This window comes from Ostrea edulis, chromosome 1 (genome assembly GCF_947568905.1).
Source record: "Ostrea edulis chromosome 1, xbOstEdul1.1, whole genome shotgun sequence".
Classification (NCBI taxonomy): domain Eukaryota; kingdom Metazoa; phylum Mollusca; class Bivalvia; order Ostreida; family Ostreidae; genus Ostrea; species Ostrea edulis.
This window is the reverse complement of record NC_079164.1, coordinates 96238445-96260853: the sequence shown is the minus strand read 5'-3', so window position 1 is coordinate 96260853 and position 22409 is coordinate 96238445. Positions and strand designations below refer to the sequence as shown.

Sequence of the window (22409 nt, the reverse complement as noted above, 5' to 3'; positions counted from 1 at the left end):
AATTACCTCTTTCCTGAGTGTAAAAATATGGTATGCCTTTGTAGAAGAAAATGGAAGATATATTCCGAATACAAATCCATGGTATAAACCTATAATTTTGACCTTGAGATCAAAGGTCAAGGTCATAAAGAGGTCATGAATGTACATGAAACATAGTCTCATGGTGATACACCCATGTCTTATGGTATGACTATGTCAAAACCCTATAATCAATTTTGACCTTGAGGTCAAAGTTCAAGGTTATGAAGGTACCCGACACATCGTCTCATGGTTATACACTCATGTGTCAAGTATGGTATGCCTATGTCAAAGAACAAAGACGTCATGGTCTGGACATGAATCCATTGTAAAAAAAAAAAAAAAAAAACAAGAAAAAAACCTTTGATTTTGACCTTGAGGTCAAGGATGGGGGTCATGAAGGTACTTGACACATCGGCTCATGGTGATCCACCTGTGTGCCAAATATGGTATGCCTATGTCAAAGAACAAAGAAGTTATAGCCCGGACACGAATCCATTGTCTAAAAAAAAACCTTTACTTTTGATCTTGAGGTCAAGGTCATATAGAGGTCGTGAAGGTACTTGACACATCGTCTCATGGTGATCCACCTGTTCGCCAAATATGGTATGCCTATGTCAAAGAAAAAAGAAGTTATGGCCCGGACACGAATCTGCAGACAGAGTGATTCCTATATACCCCCTGGAACTTCGTTCGGGGGGTATAATAACCCTTTTATTATATAGCTAAAGTATTAAAGTATTTAGTTAAATCATATCCCTTGTTGTTACGTCGTTACGGTAATGTCAATATTGAACGCTCATACTCGGAATGTTTCGGGCGCGCACAATTTTCGCGCAAAGTTAGCGTTCAATAAATTCTCAGGATATTGAACGCTAACATTCTCTAGATTTTACGCAGATTTTATAATAGACTATTTATTACATGTAGCTATATAATAAATGTGGATATTGTGTATTGGTATGTAGTATATTAAACGGTGAATTCTGAGAATGTCTTCCCGTTCTCTTTGTAATTTCTGCTTCCCTTTTGATTTTACAGAATACTGATCTCCTGATATTATTGCATAAAATATTTTCCGTTTTCCGTCCCGTTTTCAATTCCCCGTTTTTGCAACACTTCCAATGTATAGAGTTATCTTTAGACTTACTGCATATCAATAATAATTTTTGATAATTAATGTATATATATCTTACCGAATTGCATTCATATAATATATTACTCAAAATTTGATAAGGATCATAGATATTTTTCTGTTTAAAAAATTAATAACTGGCATTATTATATAGCTAAAAATAGTCTATTATAAAATCTGCGTAAAATCTAGAGAATGTTAGCGTTCAATATTCTGAGAATTTATTGAACGCTAACTTTGTATTGCGTAAATTGTATGCGCCCGAAACATTCCGAGTATGAGCGTTCAATATTGACGTCACCGTAACGACGTAAACAAGCCAAAATGGCAGACGACGGTCCTCCGAATCTGACAGAGCCGGTATTTGTTATTTACTTAAGTAAAATGTTTTACTGTACATAAATTATGATGTCCCCATTCACAAAATCAGTTTGCTTCGTGCATTAATGACGGGTTAAATATTGAACAGTTAAGAAATGCATGCTGTTATTGCACACCTTCACCTTAGATGCCAATATTGATGAATTCTCCTCTATTTTGGAGTAGTTTGAGTGAAAAGGGATAAAATTTAACAACTAAATACTTTAGCTATATAATAAAAGGATTATTGAACTTATATAGGTGAATATTGGCACTCGTTGGCTGTCAAAATGCACTCGCAAGCTTGTGCATTTTCACAGCCAACTCGTGCCAATATTCACCAATATAAGTTCAATAACCCTATAATATTGTGTCCAAGTGAAATCAAGAACGTCTTCAACAAACTTGCACGTGCATTTTATGCCATGGGAAATGCGTTTCTCATCACAGTTTATGCTTTTGCTACCATTGCACGATTTTCACTCAGGCATCGGTGTCTGATTCTTTCTAAAATTTCAAACTCACTTGAGTGTTTACACTAAGTTTATCAACACAATGCCCCCTCAACGTGTAAGGCGTCGCCTGACGACAGAACAACTGGGCAGATGTATTGGAATGTTTGACGCTGGCTATTCATAACGTGACGTTGCGAATGCACTAAACGTCAGTCAGAGCGTTGTAAACAGGGTCTGGAACCGACAGCAAACTTTTGGTACAGCAGCACACCGACATGGGGGTGGTCGTCAGAGGTCGACAACCCAAAGCCAAGACCATTTTGTGGCTCTTCAGGCATGACGCCATCCCTTCTGGACAGCAACCAGCCTACGTAACGACCTCCTGAACGCCTCGGGGGTGAATGTGTCCATTCAGACGATACGGAATCGGCTTCACAATGCAGGTCTCAACTCGAGAAGGGCATGTGTTCGAGTCCCTCTGACTGTTCGACACCGACGGGAGCGATTGGACTGGGCTGAAGATCATGTCACTTGGACACAGAATGATTGGGTTCAAGTTCTTTTCACCGATGAGTCCAGGTATTGTTTGGACTTTACAGACAGGAGGCACCGAGTGTGGCGACGACAACGTGAACGTTTCCATGATGCCAACATCAGTGAACATGACCGTTATGGTGGTGGTTCCATCATGGCCTGGGGTGGAATCAGCAGGGATGGAAGAACTGATCTTCGTATCATTTAATAACTTTTAAAGTGATGACTTAACAACGATGCTGATTGGTTGGAAAATTCGTTTGATTTCTCTGTCAAAACTTCGTTCAGAGTTCATCTGCACTAAGCACGCGGGACTACTTTTCTCTGGAATGCGTCTTCCCCGTTCTAATTTTAGCGCTATTTATAGAACGGGATTTTCCACATAAGCATTATATATAACGAAATGCATTCGTTTGACTTTTGTTTTTCATTGCTATCAAAAATAAGCACAATTAAAGATATGAATGAAATACAAATTAATTTAAAGAAACAACATACATAGGCGATGACGTGGCAGAATAGTCAACTTGATGACGTAGATCACTTACTGGTAGAAGTAGACGGATTACACGAGTTCCCGGTATGAATCGTCTGCTTTACGAGATCGATAACATGACGGAGCAAGTGTCGACTTCTGATCTGGTAAATATTAATGAAATTGAACTGCGTTATATGGGGCTCAGTCAACGAGTGCGTTTCGAACTTTTCCCTCGATATTGAAATGGAGCCGAGTTGCATATTCCACCGTTCCAACGACACAATCAGTGTTCATCGTCTCCTCCAACACAATGCAGCATAAATCCAGTCACCACTTGTTATCTTCCTTTATATTTAATTCAGCTTTTAACCATTACACCTTTATTTTAGCGTATAATCCATTTAAATCTGCACAGTAACTGTTCCTGACCTGAACGCACAGCCATGCCGTTTTGTTGTTGTTCTCATTCTTGCCTATATGTATTCCTACGCGCCATTTCAGAAACGTTAATTCAAGCTTTTTGATGGGAGAAACTATTTGTTTTTCTATCTTAAAAACATAATTAAATGATAAGAAATAAAACTTATAATTCTTTTTTTTTTTTTTTTTTTGATGCATGTATCAAAGGAAACATTGGACAGAAAACTTTTTCATCAATGCGCTACGCGCATTGATGAAGTTTTCCGTCCAATGTTTCGTTTGATACATGCACCAAACAAAGAATTATAAGTTTCATTTCTTAAGTCCTGGAGAGAGGAACAATGACGGGTGTGCGGTACCGGGATGAGATCCTCGATGTTTATGTCAGACCCTACGCTGGTGCTGTTTGCCCTGAGTTCATCCTGATGGATGATAACGCCCGTCCTCATCGTGCCAGGGCGGTGGAGCAGTACCTTCAGCAGGAGACAATTGTCCGTATGGATCGGCCAGCGCGCTCGCCAGACTTGAACCCGATTGAGCATGTATGGAACATGCTGCAGGTTGCCCTTTCACGCCGTAGAGCACAACCCACGACTTTGGCAGAGCTCGGAAACGTCCTCGTGGAAGAGTGGAACAACCTTCCCATTGGAAACATCCAGGTGCTTATTGACAGCATGGCTCGACGTTGTCAAGCCGTCATTGATGCAAGGGGAGGCCATACCCGGTATTGACACTTCATCGACTAAGTGTAATGATGGACTATCCCCAAAAACTGTGTAATTCTTTCTCTGGTTTGCTGTTAACTTTTTGTAATGAAATGCCTTTTGGTATTGTTATCAGATTTCAAGCATTCCGTATTGATAAAAGTTCTTGCCGTTCATGAATTTTCATTTATAACCTGAGTAAACACGTTTCTGAATCAAATTTATGTCTTTTGTTATGTTAGTGGTAAATTACACACATATAACCTAGTGATCCTTATCAAATTTTGAGTAGTATATACTATTTAATTTTTTCCATTATTGAAAGTACTCGCACCTCAGCAGTTAGAGATAAAATAAGAGATTAAGAGCTCTTCCTGCTTTCAACTTCCTCAGACACCAGCTTCTTCAAACAATAATTATGTGTATGTAATGCTGACATATTATGATATAATAAATACATATTTATATAATATTATTAGTGAAGAAAACAAATACAAATTTGTGTGACAAATTTGTCATTTATTAAATGGCAATAAATATAAATATTATGTATAATGATAAAGGGGAGATTACCGTGTACTAACTTAATTACAAAAGCCATCAATCTGAAAAATGAGTGGTCTCCCCTGACCATAAATATATGATTACACAGTTGTTTGCTATTACGCAGTTGTTTGCTAAGATAATTTAACATCATTCCTTTCTACACGAAAGACAATGTATAATATTTTAAAATATGCCACCAAAAGCAGACAGCTACAGGAGCTGCGTGCCAAACAACGCCACCAGAGGACTATTTCTTTAATATCTTGGTCAAATCCATGATAAATTTATTGAACACTTCAAACTTTTTTTTCTTTCACAAGGAAATGCTGGTTGGATCATTTGGGTATGATATATTTTTAACTAATGCAAGATGACAATATGTTTATGGGTAGAATAGTGAAGTACATGAATGGTGAAGATAACGATCTCATAACTCCTATAGGCAATACAAAATAAATAGTTGGGCAAACACGGACCCCTGGACACACCAGAGGTGGGATCAGGTGCCTAGGAAGAGTAGGTATCCCCTGCCGACCGGTCACACCCGCTGTGAGTTCTATACCCTGACAGGTAAACGGAGTTATCCGTAGTCAAAATCAGTGTACCAAGAACGGCCTAACAATCGGTATGAAACACGCCAGACAGCATTTGACCCAATGATGGTTTGTGTTGACGAACTAGATCGTTATAACGACCATAGAATTGCGAAATGCTGACTTCAATCGAGACAGTTGAAACTCCTGTACCATCAACTTGTTTGTCAATAGCTTGTCTCGATTTAAAAACTGACCATACCATGCAAAACAAGCTCTTGCGTATCGAATCAATTGAGAGATATAAACACCATATGCAGGTGATAATGGAATATTGCTACATAAATATGGGAAGTTGACGATGGAGAAGCTGAAATCATCCCGTTTCTCATATAGTTGAGTTGTCAGTTTGCCGTTAATGTCTACTTTCAATAAAATATCTATTAATGAAGCAGAAGTGGACGACTCTGGTGTCTTTTATTTCGAGCTCACAGGGATATATCGCATCGATATATGAATGAAAGTTATCATTGTTAATAGAAAAAATGTCGTCGATATATCTAAATGTCGAATTGAAGGCCACAGAACGAGATATTTTCTTCTCACGTTGAAGTGACATGGTTTATAATATCAAAAAAATGAATAAATTGCTAAATAATCATTGTGATGGAAGCAATTGTTTTTTGTTTTTGTTTTTTTTTTTTTTTGGTTTTTTTAAATAGTTCGTGGTTTGCGCCACACAATAATGATGAAAGGGGTTTTTGGTCCAGTGGAAGCAGAGGTGCACGGTTAAACTTATTGTTATTTTGTGTACTAATATTAGATGTTTTTATTATTTTCATTACATTTTATTTTATTTCCGGTCTCGTTAGTTCATTGATAGAGCGTCCGCTTCATGACCGGGAAGTGGTGAGTTCGAGCCCCGTTCGTGTCATGACCGCATCAACCCTAATATTAATACGCAAACATAGGTAGTGATATTTCCTCCGTCAAACTCTCAGCCTTTAATTGAGATTGATTGATTGTATCTTGTTTAACGTCCCTCTAGAGAATTTTTCACTCATATGGAGACGTCACCAATACCGGTGAAGGGCTTCAAATTTAAGCCTATGCTCGGCGCTTACGGTCATTGAGCAGTGGGGGGTTTTAGCGTGCCACACCTACTGCGACACAGGATATCCGTTTCTAAGGTATCTCTGAGGACCTGTGACATTCGCACCTGAAGCCGAGTGTTTGGCGATGGAACTGTCACGACCTGTTTTGACGACTTGGGTCCGTCGCGGCCTGGATTCGAACCCCGACCTTCCGCATGCGGGGCGAACGCTCTACCTCTAGATCACCGCTGCGGTCCTATAATTAAGAAAATACACTTGGGTATGAACTGCGATGCTAAATGTATGCCGGTGTGAAGTGTTGCAGTTCATTTAAACAGCGATATACATAAAGTCTTAAAAACTACTGTGGAGTCTAGTAGAGACTTTTGAATATAGCAGTCAATTACTCAAGACTACATAAAAAGTATGTAAACATTATCTAATGATGTTCAATGGGCCTTTGCCAATTATTGTAATTGTGTTTGTGCCAATAGATATTTGTATTTCCAAAAATGAAGTTTATTTCTTATATTTACATTATATTTTCATCATTTCTGTCGGAATATTTCCAGTCGTTAAAATAGATGTAGATCTACTTTATTTATCAAATTCCATGTTCGCATTGTTCACAGCTAGGCCTACAGTGCATTCATGGGGAAATGGCTATCACTATACATGTAATATGTAAAAATAACATCAAAGGCCAACACTTTGGAAATGTAGAGAATTAGACGTCGCAAGTCTTCCTGATATGACCTTGAAAGCTGAGGTTGCGGCGGGCGTTGGCACGTTAAAGAACCCTCATTGTTACGGCTCATCTGAGTGCTAAGCATATGTTTAGATTTGTGGTACTTCACCTACAGCTGGTGACGTCTTAACAGTTTTGAAAGTTTATTTCCATAGCTGGATAGCATAAATAGACTAGGGACGTCGAGGCTCATACTTGAAGAAGTAGGATACATGTAAACTTGCGTTCTTGACACATGGCCAAGATATTCAGCTTACTTATTGACTGAAAAATTCTCAGAAAGAAAACGCTTTTGACCTGTACATGCAAGCCCAAGGTCATTTCCAAGGACAAGGTCATAGAGAAACTATTATCAGGTCCAAGATAAAACACTCATTAATTGTCAAAGTTATAGAAATATCAAATCTACGGATTTTAAAATATCACACTAACATGAGCAGTTTGAATGGTGGGGTGGTGTATGCATTAGTCCTGTAACGACAGCTAGGCCTACATGTATATGTAAAACTTATACGGTACCAATTTTGATGCACCAGATGCGCATTTCGACAAATAATGTCTCTTTAGTGATGCTCAAGCCGAAATTTTGGAAATTCGAAATAAAAATAAACTTGTAAGAGCTAAAAGGAAAACTAGAGTGCCAAAAACTGGAGCCAAATTCGTCCAAGGACCAGAGCTATATGCATGTGGGAGATACATGTACATGTATAATATTATATAGTCCTTAATTTTGAAATGAATTTCTAAATTTTATCCAAGGAATTAATTATACATCCGTATTTTCAAGCTAGTAATGAATTTATAAATATAATCAAGCGCTATATTTATTACATAAAATGTATTGGCGCTCATTTTGTTGCATTTCTTCCAAGGACTTTGTTTTTGTCTATTGTAAGCTGGGGGGGGGGGGGGTCTTGTTTCTATGACGATGAGATGTTTTCCTAGTAGCTAGTTGTACTGGGAGATAAGAATGAACTAACTATACACTCGCTGTTCCTACTGGTGATGATCGATATTCTGTGCATACTGTATACATATGTAAGCTAGAATTGGGAGTGGTTCGATATTTGGAATTGCATTGACAAATGTAATTCATTCACAAACAAGGCAAACTATCCGTTTAATTTTCGTTGCTCTTGTTTAACCCTTAGGGTTACTAAACTCCCATGAATATAACATACACAGAAACAACAGAAACTCTATATATCTTAAATTATCCAAATAATGAATCACAAATGTTTTGTACAATGAAGATTAATAATGTTTACGTTATAAAAGTAATAATTGTTGTGGTTTTTCTTTCAACATTTATATCAGGTGCATATTTCCTGAGGTAATCTCGACTGTCTCATCCTAAAAATGTACAATTACTATGTATTACGAAGCATTCCTAAGAGCTTTACATCATTTACATGTTGAGGCGAAAGGAGTGCTCGGAAAACCGCAAGATTCAAAAATGGGCTTGAGCGTTTTTCATCTTACAACCTTTGAAATAGCAAATGGAACAAATTCGATCGTTTGGTGGGTTTTTTTTAATTCATACTTTCAAATGGGATATGTGCATTTATGTCGAAGGTAAGTGCCTGTCTCTATGACAAATGTGGGGTTTTTTTTCTAAAAGTTTTGTGTTACCGAAAACAAAAGCTTTACTAAGATGTACGTTTGCAATTAGTTAGAAAGTGTTTATAATTTGATATTATTCATTAATCTTCATGGAAATACGCATCGATAACATCTAGTAAGTTTGCTAAAATTTAAATTAGACATTGATACTGAAATAAATTCTCAAAAGTAATAAATCATTGAAACGGTTTTAAAATTGTAATTGTGGAAATATATATTTATTTAATATAGGGCCCTTGGAATTTAATGGAGTAAAAAGGAATATGTGTAGTAATTTCAAATAATGTTTTTAGAATCATTGTAAATGAAAGAGACACGGGTAAGAGTAATATTTTTTGCATTCAAAGACATTACGAATTTCTATAATATTTTTGTCGACTCTGTGAATTGTCCAGCAAATTGAGATTCTTCATAAGAAACAGTGTGCACTAGCATCACAGTGTAAAAAGAGTCTACGTTATTTAACAACAAAAAATAAATTGTCATTGTTCGATACATGTATTGGTAGTGTTGCAAATTGTTGTTGTAAATTCTTGTGGTTGCATCGTTCAAATGAAGGAGGAAGTATTCACTCGCATTTTTTTGGTTTTTTTTTTTTTTAATTGCTATGTGTTGAGAAAAACACTGTTTCTATGATGGGATATTATGAATTAAGGCGGAAACAGAAATTATAGACTATTGAAATATTGGTGAAAATGAAATAAGATAGTAATAATTGTGTTCTAAGTAATATTTATCAAGAGATGTTGAATGTATGTGAATCATATAATATCCCTTGATAGTTGTGCTATATAAAAGAGCTGACTAATTCCTTAGGTTTTGGATACGTGTGGAATTGTAAGGAATGTGTAAATGATGACCAATTTTATGTGAGGTGAAACAAAGGTAAAATGAGGGACGATATGTTCGCACAATAAGCACATAAGTTATTTTGAAAACTTCTCCAACGTGATTTTTGTATAAATGGTTTGATCTTCAACTATACTTAGTAGAACCAGAATCAGGTATTTGTGTACAATATAGTGCATACCGTATATCTCCTCATCGCCTAGAGACTGAACGTGGGTGATGATATTCCAAGAAAGGAAAGACTTTATAAATTATACTCACTGTCACAAATTGAAGACGAGTATTATTTTATACTGATTTGTCCATTTTCTTGATGAAGTTAAAAAGACGTGCTAAAAAATATTGCTTTAAAAATCTCTCTGCTTTTAAACTTCTTTAACTGTTTTTATCGACAAATGTTACAGAATTATGGAAACTGGGGAAATATTTTTATAAATGCTCAACATTAATATACTATATGAATTAGGAGCTTATCCTATATTATTATCATTAATATTGTTGAGGTTTTAAAGAACAAATTGGGGCACGTTTTTCTGGTATAATTTGATTTAATGCCTCATTAGAAAATTTGTAATAGTTTTTTCATATTTTTACTATTCTGCTTTGTTTCATGTATATGTCACTGTGAAAATGATTACTGTATGTATTTATGTACAAATATTTCATGAAACACGTTAATCTGGGAACTGTGTGGTTCATGGTAATAAATAATACTATACAATATTGTCAGAATTATGCACATTAGAGGAAAGACTGTATATTTATAAATTTTCTTGACCTCGAAATGGTTTATATATATATATATATATATATATATATATATATATATTAAAAAAACATTAAAACACTTTTTGAAATATTTCAGATACTAAAAAAAACATTAAAACACTTTTTGAAATATTTCAGTACTAAAAAAACATTAAAACACTTTTTGAAATATATATATAATTTATAAACATGCTCTATGCATTATTTCTGTAAACTACGTAGCCTTTGATGAATAAACAGCACGATAGACAAAATCAGATAATCAGCTGTGTAAAAGCTTCCGGATGTATAACGTGCCATGCTACGCGAAATTCATTCATCCATCGGTATTTTATTCCTCCATATTGGATAATTATCATGGAGGCGGAAAAAAAAAACCTGCATTCAAATTATAAATCCTTTTTAAATGATGTTTTGTTCAATGATTTTCTGAAAGAGTTTTGTATTGTACTTGTAATAGAAAATTATTTTGGGGGTGATGAAATGAGGCGCGAGTTCAGATAGAGAACAATATTCAATTATGACGTACATGTACTTAGAAACACGTGTAGAGTAGCGGTACGGTAATAGTAGTACATTGTAACAGTACTTAGTAGTAGTTATAATAGTAGTATGAAATAATAATTAAATTTTTCATTCAATACACTTGGTATTTATTCTTATTTCCAATAATGTAATAGTACCAATTGATTTACCAAGAATTAGTCAATTAGAGAGAGTCATTGAACAAATATACTATAATTTTTACCATTACATTAAACTTTAGTTACCTATGCATGTATGTATCCATAAATTAGCGATGGTAAATTGCTGATAAAATTTATAATGAATATAATAGTTCATTAATGAAAACATTCAAAATATTGTTGAATGGTCAAATTTATAAGCTGCGGATTTCAATCCGTATAAAATGTAACGGTTACTGAGTATATTTGTAATGAAATGAAATAAAAACATAAACAAACGGGAATTAACAACAACAAAAACAGAACAACAAAATCCCTCAAAGCATAAAACAACCCCAGGGCGTGTGTATGGAGTTGTGAATTCGGTACCATAGTTCACGATCAGTTGGTTCCGATAATGGTGGAATCCCGGCAATTCTTCATAAGTCGTCAAACAATTTATCCAAAAATTAGTTTGCATGTATACATCATGAACGCGAGTTGTCTGTAATTTGGGGACCTGCATCGAAACAAATTCAAAAGTTAGGAACTAATTATATTGAATTACGAGTAGTATTTTAAAGACTTTATGATAAACTAGGTTGTGGGCATAATATTCATTAACTAGTCTTCCGAATGATATATGAATATTTATTTATAAGCATGTGCTTTTTAAATGTTTGTTAACTCGCAGAATTTTCGTACTCAATACATATATAATATCCCTAGATAAATAAACTACAAGAATATATTGGTACATGCAAGTTTCACTCCCTCAGTTATACAGTATTCGGTTTTTTCCCTAAAGTGTCTCTGCTTAAAAAAAATTTTTTTAAATATTTTAAAATTAAATATATTTGAATTTGAATATTTGAAATAAATGTATTGAATTGAGATGTTATTACGGGCGGAAATTTAATGTAATTTACTGTCAAAATATAATACTAACAATCTGAATATAGATTTGCTACAGGTATATCACCACTCAATGCATATTAGATTAATCAATACTACCCATTAATGGTCTGGGTCAAATTAATGAAAGGGGGAAAAGGTGACGTAAATTTTTATCATTCTACAACAGAATGTCAAACAATCACTTGTATAATTATATATTTGTTTAATTTTATATTTTCATCCATTCATCAAAAAGGAGTCGAATCCCATAAACACCAATGTGTTATTAGTACAATTGTCAATGGTTTATCATGGTATTTACATGTCAAACGCTTATAATCCCCGAGTATGATTCAAGACCCAAAATTCAGGTTGCCTGATGCTGCACTAATATTATGTGTGTTGTACTTCGCTGAGATCGAATTAAAAACGATGATTTTCCCTACGAACCGAGAGAAGAGAAAGACCCCCACTCAGGTTCTTTATAGAAAAAAATATCTAGATACATGTACCACTGCGTTTTCACCCATGACTATTCCGGCTGCTTCTAAATTAGATTATTTATCACAAAGAAACTTAAATGTTTATGGGATTCGACTCCTTTTTGATGAATGGATGAAAATATAAAATTAAACAAATATATAATTATACAAGTGATTTCAGGTCTTTCTCTTCTCTCGGTTCGTAGGGAAAATCATCGTTTTTAATTCGATCTCAGCGAAGTACAACACACATAATATTAGTGCAGCATCAGGCAACCTGAAATGTTACAAGAAATGAACGTTAATTAGAACGCAGCTGTATTACAAGTCATCTAAATCTAGTTTTAAAGACCACCATTGTTGTCCAAAATGTGTTCAGTTTGACTCTGTTGACAAGTTTATAGAGTCAGTGTTACTAATCAAATACGTACACTGTATATAGTACTATCTGAATCACTCTTCATCTCCTTTCCCAGCTCATCCATACAGTCAAATCCGTATTTTGTCGCGCTCTTTGTTATTGCAAAAATATTTCATTGGTAACTTTTATGTGCAAGTGTATAAGAAAGGCAGCTGCCTAGTCCGATTTATACAGTAAAGTGCATATATATTTGATATAAACTAATTGCTGGAATTTTGTTTTGAATTCAAACGATGTAAATATTGCTCAGACTTGTGTATGAAGTTCATGTAGGTGTTGTGTGTAAATTTGACATTTACCAGTTTTTCTACTTCATTCTACGATAAAAATATGCAATGCCGTATATCAATTTTCAAATTCTGGTCACATTGAAAATAGGTCTCTAAATATAAAAATTTTGCGTTAGGATTTTTTACTTGATATACATTTTGATGCTCAATGTGATATTAATGAAGTATAATGTATAAAGAAATCACTCCACGTGTATAGAGATATTTTTTAAAAAAACCAAAATAATCAAAGTTTTCGTACTTTTCCTGTACATCACCACAAACAGTGTGCTACATACATGTATATCTCAAATTAACTCATGAGGGGAAATTGCCGCTAGTTTAAAAAAAATCTCATCGGACGGGGTAATCCTGATTTGGACGACCGATTTAATAGTCTAGAATTCTGTGGAATTGCGTGTACTTTCCGAGTGCAGCTGTAGCACAAACGGGGCATAACACGGGTGAAGAAATTTTAATTTATTTCGCTTATCATACGTGCACGTACATGGTTTTCGGAATACCTTTGATTGGCCCTTCTTGGATTATTTGAGGGGATATTTCTCATGATTTAATGTTTGCTTTCCCCGGTGGTCCAGGGTATGAAGTTTTTAATTTCGCGGAGGAATTTCCTGTTTGTGACAAAGACTTCAAAATTTTTAACGACTGCGCATGTCAATCCGAAAGTAACGCCCAATAAATAGAAACGAAGATGGGTTTTGAGTCATACACCATTGAAACTATCTTCTTACACGGGAGGAAATATGTTCCTGACATATTTGGAAAAGATGGTTTGTATCTAAAACAAGATTTTTTTTAAAATGATGCTTACAAGTAACTTATAATGTTTTTGCAAGGCGATTGAAAATGTTGAGCGCGTCAGTGAAAATAGTAGTACAAATTTGGGAAACAGTTTACCTTCCGTTCCGGATAATAACTGTCTACCCAAACGGTATTCACGTATAACTTGTGACTTCACGTTTTGTAAAGACTAAAGCTAGTTTTTGACAGGTGTATGATTATAACTAACATAAACAGCCTTTGTCAATAACCATTACATGTAGGGTGATATCGGCTATTTTTATTTTTAAATTATTTTAGTTTTGAGAAATGTTTGCAAAAAAAAAGCTATGAAATGTGAAGATAACGAACAGTGATCAATCTCATATAAATGTTATGCACTTAAATTTTCCATTCGCCAAAACATGATTTAAAAAAAGAGAGAAAAAAACGCGGAAACAATTAATATACTTCAACAATTTTTGAAAAATAATGCTGAAAGCTCTTAATACTGTAACAGAATACAGTTAAAAGTATTTAAAGTTAATGTTTACAGTGAAATCAAGACTAAATACTAACCCCGTAGCTTTTCTTTGTAAAATAATATATCTTTTGTTTTGTTTTTTCTATATATTTGAGGTTTTTTCCTCCGTCATCTTTGTCATGCATATCAATAATACACAAATCGTATGGTGAAATTGGAGCAACCTGATCTTGGAAAAGTCCCAAAGCAACCTGTGTTTACCACAAGCGCCAATAATGAATTCCGCATGTTCAATCAATAGTGTGAGACAGTTCCTTTAAGGACATTGTGCATTTTGTCCTTGAATGTCTATCGTCAGTCAATGGACTGCGTATCAATTTTTCACCGGTTGCCGGGAGTGATAGTTTTTCTTTTCCACTTCAATATATAAGTCTAAATTGTGAATATTCAATTGCTTTTATGTAATATCCAATGTCTGTCACCTTTCGGTAAAACTAATGTACCATTATGATTTATGAAAATCTTGATGTAGTAAAAATGTGTATGTGGTACTTTGATTTCAAGTAATCATACATGCACCGTAACATGAAAAACTGGAAGATTCTAGAATAGGAATAAAATAGTTTCATTGACCACTTGCCGGGCTGTATTGGACTACATGAAATTAACAGTCAAAATGGCCTGTTTATCGTTTATCCAACACGCTGAAATACATACATCTGGAATACTATTTCTTTTAAATTTAATCTTTCTTTTTTAAAAATTTTAACAGCAATATGCGGAACGCTGATGTTAGTAATACGCGGTAAATAGCACGCTCTCTATCGTATCTCTGTCGTCATCAGCTGGGTACAACTTACGCCTTGTGTGTCTATCTGTCATCAGGAATTGCATTCTCGTTCAAGAAATATTTTATTTCATATTTAAATTTCTTTTAAACAAAACAAATCACTGTCCAACTGTGTTGTTACATATTGAATAACAGTTTCAATGTTTCGCACTGTACTCAAAACGCACTAACCAAGGCTAGACATGTGCAGAATCTGATATATATACACTAAAAATGACCAACGACACGAACATTATGAAATTGTCAAATTTCGGGACGATCAGTACCTTCTTCAGGACGATAGAATATTTGCATAGAAAAGAAACCAAATAAAAATGCGAAGTAGCACTAAAACTAAAAGACAAAACCTGATAACAGAACGTCTACATATTGAAATTATCGGGTGCAATGTATTATAGTGCGCGCTCTCTCTCTGTGTGTCTGTCTCTCTCGATATATATATATATAACAGCTGTGTTTGACACAAAATCTCCCCCGTAAAGAGTTTACTAGAACAACATGTACTAGATTCAATTTGTACTATGCGAGTGCAGTCATGTTATATACTGTTTTGCACGACAATCCGTCATAGAGTTGTAATTTTCAAATAATATTAGATTAGATATATCAATAGAGGACAAATAATTAATTCATTGAAAACAATTTCTTTAAAGCACATGTAATCAAAATTTATAAGAATTGACCGAGTTTTAAATACATTTCAAGTGCATTACAAAATGCGTAATTTCAAACGTGTTTTAAATATGTCGAGTACTTTGTGAACTGATCGAATTTCCACCTTTTATCGCTAAAATCTTTACGGTTACAATTATAATTATCCCGGTGTTTGTGATGAAAAAAAACAAGGATGAAAATTAGGAAACATGGTCGTACAATACAATGGGCTTAACATGCAGTTTGCATGTTCTTCGCATGTTTTGTCTGTGACGTCGAAATTCTATACGATGTGCAACTGCATGTTCGAAATAGAAAATACCCTAAACACTGCATTATTGTCATTTTTAGTACAAATTATTTGAAATATTAACCGACAATTTTCCCCTTTGATAGACACATTACGCGTCTCATGAGGTGAGACTAAAGGATGTGAACGCAACACTACAGTGTGGTAAACTTATCAAGATAGCGGCAGTCAGTCACACCTTACAAAAAGAAACCCACCCCCTTCAAAAAATATTCAGTACGTATTCCTCTATTTTTGTAAGCATTATGATAAATTTATTGGATTAAGTGGCATGAAGTCTAAGCAGAAGATGATTAAGAGTTACTGGAAGATTTTCCAACTTGAATTTTGCTCAAAGCTAAATCCTAGACCAAAACAACTGATATAGAGAGATGGCGTCATTCTCTTCTATATTGTCCTCTCCTTCACCTCTTTTGTTGGTTGGTTGATTGTATGAATCATCTGCATGTAGATATTATATTATATATATATATATTCTCACTCTTTTCTTCCTCTTTTTCTTTCTTCTTTTATGTAAATTCCCCGGACCTATACTTACTTGTATATGCGTGAACTAAAGAAAACAGAACAAACCTTTGTGTAATGGAGATGATTTCACTTTAGCCAATTTTCACCGAGACGAAATGAACCTTGTCGAAAAGTTAATTCTTTATGTAATCAAATAACTAACAGGGGTGATGCGTACTTAAAATAAAAGTGGGGTAAGGTTACCCCCAGATGACAACCGGCACAAAGACCCGCAAAGAAATATATCAACTGTTTTATTCAAATTTGATACTTTTGACATCTGTGTCACAAAACTATTGAGGTAGGCTTAGAAGGTACTTGAAGCACCTATTTCTGTAACACTGATGGACACACTAAAATATCAAATGAAGCACGAATTTATCAGATATAGCAGGGCCTCGAGAGAGAACCTGTAATGCAATTATACGAATTAAAAACCCCATCCAAATTTTCTTGTAAACAAAGAATTAGACGTCGATAACGGGGGAAGATAACTCGCTCAACCATCGTTGCTCTGTCTCACTTTCGGCAAACATGGTCAGGCGGGTTTTTTTTTCGCGCGCTGACTCAGACCAACCCTTAACCGCAAGTATGTGCACTCCTTAATTTGGACTGGGAAACCATGTGGCTATAGCTTATAAAATATCTAACAATCGCAATGTGCTATGTTCGTTTTATTTTCTTTGTGTGGTTAAGTCGGAATGTCTCCAAATGTTGGTCAAAACAACTCCTAGATTCTTCTTTGTTTGATAACCTTCACTGGGGATTACTTTTTGCACCTCCTCGTTAATTGGAAAGGATAGATGGTGAACATTTGGTTAATCTTTCATAATAATACTTCTATGAATAAACTTAACCTATTAACTTTTAAAGCCTGGGTCGTAGTGTGCAATGTAATCTGCTCGGGTGCAGTGGATTAATTTTTATATTGAATCTAATGTTTATTAATTGAACTATACGAGTATGTTTAATAAACAATGTAGGTCTCTGTACTTAGGTAAACTTTTGAATTATTTAGAAACGTAACTTATAACGAACACACAGAGTTTGTTGAGTGCGAACATAAATAGATTTTAAAATGTTTTAATTAGTCATGAGGTTACAAAGCAATACTTTGCCATATGTCATTTGCGGTTATATGTTAGCTCTAGAGACGGTTAGGCCCATCCCCGGTATCGGCAAACTTTTCCAAATCTCCTGTTTGCGGTTTCACCCGTTCATCCACAGAGAAAGGACGACTTCTCGCACCAGAAGTTCGTCTTATCATCTCTCGAGTGTAAACAACTTTTTTCAAATATTAATATGAAAAGTAGAACCCCAGATCTTGGCTTTAAATATAAATAAAATTTTGATCTAACGATAGATTTCAGGGAGCTATATAGTAAACAAAATTAACATGTTCTATTTGTTAGGCGAATGGTTTCTACAAGGCCACCTGCAGTTTGTTTCCTGTTTGGTGATATACTCATTCATGGAGAGTCGTTGTGGAATTTGTGTAATTTCACACACTTTCATGTGGTTTATTGCTTTTAAATTATTCAGAAATGAATGAATCGCGCAGCCCTGAATTCATTACAAAATACTCACATCTGCCCTCCCACGTAAAATTATCGCTTTGTCATATGCATTACATTCGTCAATACTGCGCAGTTGCAAGGGGAGAAAAAGAAAACAAAATTATGTGCATATATTGGTAATGTTCATTTCTGAACAATCACCACGTGAGACGTGGCTTTTGAAATTAATCTTTATATCACATGGTATCACAATGAACACTAACTTTGAATTTCGTACGATGTTAATGCAGTTGACGTATTGTTTTTAAAAACTCTGTTTCGTCCATGGCGTTTTGCCTCTTGATAAAAAAAAAAACAACAACAACAAATGAACTGCATGATTGTACATCGTAAATTTGTTTCAGATTTTTTTATTCTACATTACGAGTTCATTCTGTATTAATTCCATATTCTCTTTATTCCAGATTGCCATTTCATTCTGGAAATTCATTCCACATCCTTTTTATTCTACATGGCCATTTCATTCTGTAAATTCAATCTACACACTTTTTATTCTACATGGCCATTTCATTCTATAAATTCATTCCACACACTTTTTATTCTACATGGCCATTTCGTTCTATAAATTAATTCCACACACTTTTTATTCTACATGACCATTTCTTTCTATAAATTCATTCCACACACTTTTTATTCTACATGGCCATTTCTTCATTCCACACACTTTTTATTCTACATGGCCATTTCGTTCTATGAATTCATTCCACACACTTTTTATTCTACATGGTCATTTCATTCTGTAAATTCATTCCACGCACTTTTTATTCTACATGGCCATTTCATTCTATAAATTCATTCCACACACTTTTTATTCTACATGGCCATTTCATTCTGTAGATTTATTCCACACTTTTTTATTCTACATGACCATTTCTTTCTATGAATTCATTCCACACACATTTTATTCTACATGGCCATTTCATTCTATAAATTCATTCCACACACATTTTATTCTACATGGCCATTTCATTCTATAAATTCATTCCACACACTTTTTATTCTACATGGCCATTTCATTCTGTAGATTTATTCCACACTTTTTATTCTTCATGACCATTTCATTCTATAAATTCATTCCACACACTTTTTATTCTACATGGCCATTTCATTCTATAAATTTATTTCACATTCTTTTTATTCTAAATAGCCATTTCATTCTGTAAATTTATTTCACATTCTTTTTATTTTACATGGCCATTTCATTCTGTAAATTATTTCACATTCTTTTTATTCTACATTGCCTGTTCATTCTGTAAATTTATTTCACATTCTTTTTATTCTACATGGCCTGTTTGCAACTCTGTAAATTCATTCCACACTTTTTTTTTATCATTCCGTTGCTATAACCTTGACCAGCACTCCTACTTCTGAAACACAATATAGATATAAATAAATATGTAGGTTAAAAACTACAATAAATATCACTACGCTGCAGCAGTACATACATTACAGTGTTATAATAAAAGACCTGTCTGTAGCAAAAAGTTTTTGCATTATTCCATCACTGCGGTGAGAAACAAATCAACATAGGAAATGTTACAAGAGTCTGTTTCTGCCATCTGATTGCACATAACAGAGGGATCCCTCTACTCCATAAGGTTGAAAGGGCTCCCACCTTCCTTCGGTCACAAGTCAACGACTTGGCATCCCGGCACGTGCACTCCCGCGCCAACCAATGACCGGAAATTTCGTCTGCATCGTCATCAGCTTGCTGAGATGCTTGATAAGATATGAAGTATACAGGCTTCTTATCGAAACTATCCTTGGAGAAAGGATGAATTAATCTTTCTCAAATACTTAAATATTTCTCAAATACTTAAATAAAGATTACTTCACATATTCTGTAGACTTTTCATGTCACTTTCAATTTTTCTTTGTGTCTTTTTCTCATTTCCTGAGGTCATTTTAGCAAAATCAAATTTCGTGGCAGATCTATAATTATCAAGCTTTCACCTTTTAGCTATACAGTGGGAAAGGTATTTGAAATACTATACTGCTTGAAATATGAGAATACATTGGCTATGTAATATATGTGACAACCGATACATCAGATGGTTGTAATTTTTGTTCTTTGTGTGGAGTAAATGGTACATTATTTAGGAGGGATGGTTTAAATAATATTGATACTATATAGTGTCATGTTTTTCTACTGCTGACCAGTTCATACTATGAAGAAAAAAAAAGTGTACTGTATGTGAAATCTGCACGATATTTGTCAGAGTTTATCTTATAATGTTTACATTTCCAATGTTTTTGTCTTTGATATCTTTACCAGTTATAATGATAGCCATTTCCTCGTGAATGCGCTGTAGTTGTGAACAAAGCGCGTATGGATTTTGATAAATATAGTACGTCTATTCTAAACGGCTGGAAACCCCGACAGAAACGGAAGTAGAATGAAAATACATAAGGGTTTGAATTGCAACACATCATACCGGCATTCCTTACTCACTTCACGAAGTAGTCCGGCGTGAAGTGTCGCAGTTCATACCCTCATGTATTTTCAAAAACTGTTTTAGATATAAATTACATAGACGTTTCTTTCCCCAGAATTCGGAATTCCGTCTGAGACGCGTTGGCCATCCTTCTCGGGTGACACCTTCGGGCGTTGATGGTGAGTACAATCGATCTCGTGTTTTTATTGATTTTATAAAAACTATCATATTTGATATCCATCTGAAAATGCAGTGAAACAATGTCAATTGTTTCTTTGTCGTCTGATCGAATTTCGAAGTCATTTTTCACAACAACTATACATTGCGAAATAGAAAGATACTTATTGCACGGTCTTATTTATAGGCATATAATATATACCAACAAAATCCATAACAATGGGATTATTACTCAGTGCTAAATAAACTACATGTATATTCAGACTAGGAAAAATCTATAACATGTAAAGTCTGAAGCCGTACACAGTTGTTTACATATTATACGCACCAATAGTTGTGACAAACTGCTACTTGTGATGTTGTCCTGTTCGATGAACTTTGCAATAACATAGTATAATTAGTGCCCCCGCACTAGACGAGCGTCCTCACCTAACCTTTCGTCCGTCTGTATGCCTATTTGCAAACGCCTTACCGGACGCTTTAAAGCTATCCTTGCAATTATTGACTTGACAATTTATGGCTGTTTTCGGACTTTTTCCTTCAGCTATACATTGAATTGAAATTTTAAACATGATGAAAGGTGAAGATAACGAAGAGTGATCAATCTCATAACTCCAATAAGCAATACAATATAGATAGTTGGGCAAACACGGACCCCAGGACATACCAGAGGTGGGATCAGGTGCCCAGGAGGAGTAAGCATCCCCTGTCGATCTTATACCAATGGGTTACAAATTAAGGGCCCTTTTGTTATGCTTGCCACCACGATGATATTTAGTTCCATATTACTTAGGGCCCCTAAAAGACCTCTTTTGGAATAACCGAAAAAACTGACGGTAGGGATATCCTCATCAGGGAGGAAAATTCCTCTTTCGTACATGTAAATGGTGTGCAATACATGCAAATGATAGGGAAGTGTTCTAACCTTATCTCGGGGATGACCAGTCGCTATAGTTGTCAGCGTTCACGAAAATGCATTTTTTAAACTGATAAATGGATCTATACATGTGCATTGTGTATTTTGGAATATTGCCCGAATCCAAATAAGACACCTTAAACCTTGTATTACAGCATTACATACACTAAACAATGCCCTGGCTAATTGATTGAAGTAGATTCATAAGGAAGATGTCATCAAAACGATCCACTAGTTTTTATACTAGTAGTAACCACTTCCTTCAGAAAACCGGTCACGTGCTTCCGGGAATATTCAAACACATTTTATGAATGAATTGTGTTTATATTTACAAGTGAGCGGCGTAGTGATTTTGTGACAGACAAAACCGAATGCGTTAAGGATATCCTCCGATGAGACGAACATGTTTGGCCATGGAAAGGCTCTTATCAAGAAAAATACGTCACTAGTGACGCAAGCATCTCCTTTAAACGGAAGGGGCATGGGATGCATCCGTTTTCAAATTCTGTTTCATTTGCTTGTTAATCTTGAATTATCAGGGAGAAGAAAGTTCAGATATTAACGTTTGATCGCGTGCTCCAACGAGATTTATCGTCATTCAGATGATTATTAGTTGTTCTATTGCGGATCAACAAAGAAAGAGTAAAAGGTAAATTTGAGAATGGAAGGAAAAAATTCATACTGATACGGGAAACTTTATCTATATATAAGGAAGATATA

At 34.8% G+C, this 22409-nt stretch overlaps 1 protein-coding gene across 6 annotated transcripts in view; it reads left to right on the top strand.

Moving 5' to 3' along the window:
* The window catches only part of LOC125672352 (uncharacterized), a 48194-nt gene that overhangs the window by 8738 nt on the left and 17047 nt on the right, over window positions 1-22409 (top strand). The window contains exons 1-2 of one of the 6 annotated variants that reach the window (XM_056139304.1): window positions 13110-13790; window positions 20712-20775. The exons of 1 other annotated variant lie outside the window; for it this stretch is intronic. The gene's annotated coding sequence lies outside the window, so the exon portion shown is untranslated. Of the gene's footprint in view, window positions 1-12585; window positions 22339-22409 lie in introns of those variants that run through there. 4 more of the 6 variants (XM_056139292.1, XM_056139272.1, XM_056139276.1 and 1 more) reach the window with 4 other exon arrangements.